Source organism: Nannobrachium achirus, assembly GCF_963921795.1.
Source record: "Nannobrachium achirus genome assembly, chromosome: 16".
Lineage (NCBI taxonomy): Eukaryota > Metazoa > Chordata > Actinopteri > Myctophiformes > Myctophidae > Nannobrachium > Nannobrachium achirus.
In genome coordinates, this window is record NC_137823.1 from 49,862,089 (window position 1) to 49,868,432 (window position 6,344).

General features: G+C 42.8%; 1 protein-coding gene across 1 annotated transcript in view; it reads left to right on the forward strand.

The window, feature by feature from the left end:
• Positions 1-732: 732 nt before the first annotated feature.
• Positions 733-6,344, forward strand: part of eya4 (EYA transcriptional coactivator and phosphatase 4) — a 90,814-nt gene continuing 85,202 nt past the window's right edge. The window contains exon 1 of the mRNA XM_080743995.1: positions 733-998. The gene's annotated coding sequence lies outside the window, so the exon portion shown is untranslated. The remainder of the gene's footprint in view (positions 999-6,344) is intronic.

Here is a 6,344-nt window from a genome sequence, read left to right on the forward strand (position 1 = left end):
GTCTCTCATCATCAGTTGGATTTACACTTCCCCATACTACAGTGTCATGCAAGAGCCGATCTACAAGTTCACAATGAGTCAAGGGGCCAGCTCCTTTCTTCCCTCCTAAAAGTTTTCAACCAGTTTTGCCTCAGTAAAAACTTTAACAATAACAAGCAAAATACTGTACAATAATGCCTATATTTTGAATTAGGATAAATTACCAAATAAAACAAAAGTCAACGCCATTGTTGACTTTTGTTAACTTTTGTTAATTGTTGACTGTACCGTCATGAAACTGTACTTTTTCCTATGTAAACTTCTAATAAAGTCTTCAATCAATCAAAAAAAGTAGTAGATACCGATTTTTCAGGGTGAGTGCATGTTGTTCCTTTGCTGTGGTGGCATAAATAAATATGTGCGCGCGTCATTTGGTCCCAAACTATTAATAAGAATGTCATTTTGGTATCCCCTGCCCTCCCCCCCCTCCTCCCCTCTCTCTCTCTCTATACCCCATTACTTCTTTGGATGGGCGCCCAATCGTGTGCGCATGGCAGCTGGACGCATGCGCCTTTTGAGTAATGATCGACACCGTTGCAGGAGACGGGTCTTCAATAATATAGTTGCGTTCTATGCTACAATGTAGCCCTGCTGCTCTAAACTAAAGACGACGACTAAAAAAGATAATGGTTATTATTTCCCCCGGAGAGGCAGCTGTCGGTTTATAGCGTGAGTTTGTTTAATCTGTGCGCTTGTGTTGAAGTAACTTTTTCGAGCGTTGTTTTGGCCACCCAGGCTGGCAATGGCCAGGGGTTGAAGTTTTTGAACTAGTCAGTGACAGACAGCACGCCGCAGCAGAGCACAGCACAGCACAGCACAGCAGCACTACTCTACTACTACTACTGCGCTTTATAGCAAAGCTCCACTTCTTTCTGTCATGAACACTTCCAGGGAGTGAGAAGAAAATTGGCGATTTTTTTTTTGTGCTGGAGGTGCGAAAACTTTTTCTTTTTGTCTGGGTATGTTTCGACTTCACTCACAGTGATCACTCATGCACTAATGAATGTTATTGTGGAATGGAAACATGATTTTCTGTGGAACAATTTGAATGATATTTCATATTGTTGTTGTCATTTAAAACATTGTACATATTTATAGCCTGGGTGATTTATTATTGTTATTTATATATCTAAAAGGTATTTTTGTTTCAAAGTATTGGATTTAACAGAACGGTCCTTACAGGCTATTCAAAGTTGTGTCAACTTATCTCACTTAAATTCCTTCACTGTGTATTATAGCCTGTCATTGAAAATAATGGTCATTAGGCTATATATTGCCAAATATAGGTCTATCTATTTTTTCAATATCACGAAAAATATTTAACAATGCTGTTATTTAAAAAAAACGATTTCACTGCTCAGTCTATCGCACTCAATAAATTAATTACGAGGTAAAATCCTTAAGGGATAACGATTAAAAATATAAGTCTGTATGAATTATCGCGGCTCCTCTGCTGCAGAACACGCACGACGCACCACGCCAGTCCACTCCGGTCGCGCGTGGCCGTGGGCACTGGGCAGCGCGGCGGCGCCATACGTCAGAATGCCGTGGTCGCCCGTCCGTCGCTTCAGTGTGACTGTGTGTGGGGTCTTCTCTCCGTCGTAATTCCCATCCCCACGTGGAGTTTGTGTTTATATTTGATATGTAGGAAATGGGAATCTTATACCCGCACCACGCCACAGCGGCTGGGCTCTAAGGGCTTGAATGGCCCTGGCTATTGGCCTGCCCCTAACGACATGACAAGTTACGCGTCGGCTCAAAATCTGATAGGCCTGTAATCCATACAGGCTCCATTTCACATTAAGGACGCATAGTTAACCTGCGCGCATAGATGGACACACATGGGGTTTGATTTGTTTAGATTTTAAATATATATATATATATATATATAGGCCTATATGACACACACGTCCCATATCAAGAGGTTATGGTGAATTAATTCCTTTGCCAGCCAGGCCGAATATTTGATTAATCAATTCCACCTCGCACAAGCATTTGGAATAAAGGCCATAATAAGCCCGATCACTTGAAATAGTGAAAGTTGTGCCATCGGTGGCTACGGAAAATAATATGATCCAACAACCGTGGGGCTCGAGATTCATGTTTCATCCTGAATTAATTTAGTATTAACCCCGAAACAGTTTATCTTTTTTTTTTCTTATTGACTCAGTCAGACAGCCTTCAATATATATGGCTGGCATTGGCTGCAGCCAGGTAGGATTCGGATAATGATGAATAATTTTCTCTTATGTATTCTGGAAAGTCCCTTTTGAGTCTGACATTTTGTTACAGACCTATTTGTGTCTGGATAGGCCTATAGGCTATTTCAAGACTAACTGATACATTTTTAAGGATTTTTTCTTTCTTTCTCTCTTTCTTTCTTTCTTTCTTTCTTTCTTTTGCCAATTAGCCGTGCTGAACAAAGTGGTCAGGTGCGACAACGTTTTCGCATGGGACATTTTGTCTACACGACAAAACCGCCACACATGAACTTAGGCTACTGTAGGTCTAAAGAAAACACAAAATGTCATATTCTGACACATTTCCCGCGTCATTTAATTCCCTCTATTCTTCTAACGCCTTTCTGTCCCAACCGCGCGAGATATTCTGCACCGTTGACAATTACGCACAGCATTTTACGCGCGGTGCGTTTTGAGTTCCACAAATGAAAGTCTACTGTCTGCCCGTCAGTATCGTCGCCGAAAATAGTGCGCGGCCCCTACTAGTAAACGCCTGAAATGTCTTTATGACAATAGCAGTAAACCGTGGTGACACACACTGTCACTGCGGAATGGTATTTTGAGACGTGCCCCCCGCGCGCTATAACGCACCTTCCAACATGCCACAACGCTTTGGAGCGATCCTCCCCAGACTGCAGACTGCATGACATTTTTCTCTTTTTTCCCCCTTCATTTCAATTAAAAACAATTCTGTCATTAAACTTTTTCTATAAATAATAGCCAGTGGTGTAGTACAAAAGTATAGGTATTAAAAGGCTGCTTAAAAGTACCAATTGTAGAAAGTACTCGTTATGCAGAATGTATTTGAATTTTTTCAAATGTATAAAAATCTTTTGAAAATAGCAAACCTACAAGCTCACAATGTGTGAGCTTGTAGATCGGCTATTTTCAAATGGCTGAAATGGGCTGAGGTGGTTACTGTATGTTTTGTAATGATAATCAAATTCAACAAAGTAACTAATAGGCCTAAATAAAGTTTTCAAATAATTGTTGTGGAGTAAAAGTACAATATTTGGATCTGAGATGTAGTGGAATAGAAGTAAAAGTATTGGAAATTGGAAATACTCAATTAAAGTAGGCCTACAACACCTCAAAATAGTACTTAAGCACAGTACTTAAGTAAATGTACTTAGTTACTTTCCACCACCGATAATAGCGTAATTTAATGAATGACCCTTTTTCATTCCACAACCGACCCCAGCCATGCGCACGGCCCACCGGCGAGATGCGGTATAATTGAGACCCATGTTGATAGGCATCATGCGGTTTGTTCAACATTCTCCTCTCCTCGGCTTTTATGGCGTGAAATTACCACAGTGTAGATATGTAAGCCCCCGGTCCACTCTCTCGCAAAACCCTCCTCTCTCTCTCCCCCTCTCTCTACGGCTTGTGATGTCCCATAATGTGTTTCTTCTATGTCGCTGTCAATATGGCCGAGTGAGAAATATAATTCTCCTCTTCTGGGATTGTGACGGAAATGGCAGGCGTATTGATTGGTTGCAGCGGGGGGGTCGGGTAACCATTTCCACGAGGCCTGAGAGCCTCGGCGACGGAGAATAAAAACGTACAGGAGGGGAGATTAAACCTCTATCAGATAGAACGGGATGCCCTGGTTAAAGCTGCTTCTGTCCTTCCACAGAGGTGAGAGCAAACGAGCACGCGAGCCAGAGAGAGAGAGAGAGAGGGAGAGGAGGGAGAGAGAGGGAGAGGGGGGGGGGGGAGAGAGGGGGGGGGCGGGGGGGAGTCTTGGGCACAAATCAATTCGCCTGAGAGACGCATTATTGTCTTCGGTTTCAGGCGAAGCTATGAAAAATTAAAAGGATGCCAGTTAGTTTAAGTCCATGCCAGAGTCCACCGCACACACGCACACGCGCACACGCACACGCGCACGCACGCACGCAGCACACACACACACACACACACACACACACACACACACACACACACACACGCGCGTGCACACAGGTGCACGCACACGCGCACACACACACACACACACACACACACGATGGCTGGTTCTTCGCTTGCAAAGATCATAGGAGGAGTTTACACCCACACACACACGCACATGGCATATACTGTACATACAGTAAAAGCCCACAGCTGCAGAAAATGATTCATTCATTAATTGTACAAACCCATATTGTCTTGGATGTCCTGCATGTTGAGAGCCAAAGCTATAGATTACTGCTGTTTAGAAGGTCAGTTACTGGGCTTGTAGTGGAATCACCCTTATGGAAAGTTTCCCAGTTCTTGCTTCTGTTTCAACACATGCATATGCATCCTTCCACACATGGGTGATTCTCGTTAAATACATTAAATAAATAGCAGTGATCGTTTCAATAGAAAATAAAAGCACAGTTGTGTAATAGTTACATTATAAATAATATTAAATCCGGTAGCCTATTCTCTTTCTTGTAATGAGGATTATTTTATATGAAAGTTACTTGAACATTTGCTGCTGAATTGCCATTATACCGCAATGCATCCTCATTCAGTTCAATAGATCTTTGACTATCTTTTGGATTGAATACCCTTTTTCTTTGGGTGTGTGTGGAACCCATTGTCATGGTCCATTGTGATGCCTACCTGCGTGTTGCACCTGTTAACCTACTTCATCGTTGATAAACGTGTAGATAAATGAAACTTATATATGCCAACCCAGTGCCAGGGAAGAAATGTTACTGTTGTATACGGTAGGTTTCTGTGCAAGCTACTGATACGTTGCATCTCAGTGCTTCAAGGCAGGCATGTTGTGTGTGTGTGTGTGTGTGTGTGTGAGAGTGTGTGTGTGTGTGTGTGTGTGTGTGTGTGTGTGTGTGTGTGTGTGTGTGTGTGTGTGTGTGTGTGTGTGTGTGCGTGCGTGCGTGCGTGCGTGCGTGCGTGCGTGCGTGCGTGCGTGCGTGTGCTGCTCCAGAGCGAGGCTATAGCCGAGTGAGTGGCCGAGCGCTGCAGTGGTCAGATGGTTGGGCCGTGAACACTTTCATAACTTAAGTGGGCCTTGATCCTGAACAGGGTGACAACCGGCTCGGAGGTTGCATATTACACAGATTTGGACTGTTTGTGGCCTGATGGTAGAAAGCTCTCTAGTGGGAACAGGTTGTGTGGAGACTAGGTTTGTGTAAATATAAGCCTACTTTAAAGGTGCAGTGATTGCTTTTCAATATACGTTATATAGCTCTGTATTCTGATAGCAAGCATTCCTCTAGAGCAGTGTTTCTCAACCACTGTGCCTGGGGACCTTTGGTGTGCCCCTGAGAAGGGTCAAGTGTGCCCCTTGAAATTGCTTGAAAGCCAGTATTGTATTTATCATTTTAAAAATGATTCAAACTAGTGAAAACAGCCGATATACAAGCACACAACGTGCTTGTATATCTGCTGTTTTCACCACTGTTGTGCGACAGCCTTGTATGATAAAGCAGGGCTTTACTTTGCGAAGAAACGTACAAATTTGAAACTTGGAAATACAAGGTTTCTTCCCGACAGTGACGATATTTACAACCCCGTATTATGTTTGTGTGCCCATGGATTCTTGGGACATGAAAAGTGTGCCCATGCAGAAAAAAGGTTGAGAAACACTGCTATAGAGTGTAGGGGTCTCCCATTAGTAAACTGTAAATGCATTTTCAGGTCGGGATACCAATTTTCTCTCACCTGAAATCTGTTTTCTGTTTATTAAAGAGACAGGGAGGGTCCTGTTATTGAACGAACACTCTCTATAGCAATGACTACTATCTCAATATAGAGCTTTACCCTTTTCATGAAAGCTTTTTTGTTTTAACCCCAAAAATATCGCTTTCACTTTAATAGGCTAATAGTTTTAATGAAGGAAGCATACTATACTCCACATACTCCATATAAGCCCAATACCTCCCTAGCCTCGACACCAGACAAATCTGTTATTGCAACAACAACAGAAAAGCCCTCTGCAGATTTGGTCTGGCACCGCTCAGTTGTGGTTGGATTTCACTCCCTCCGAAGTAGTGAGGGACCAATCAATGCCCAGTATGCAAATATTACAGAGGCAAATATTGCTTTAGGCTTTATCACCAGAGGCATTTCTTT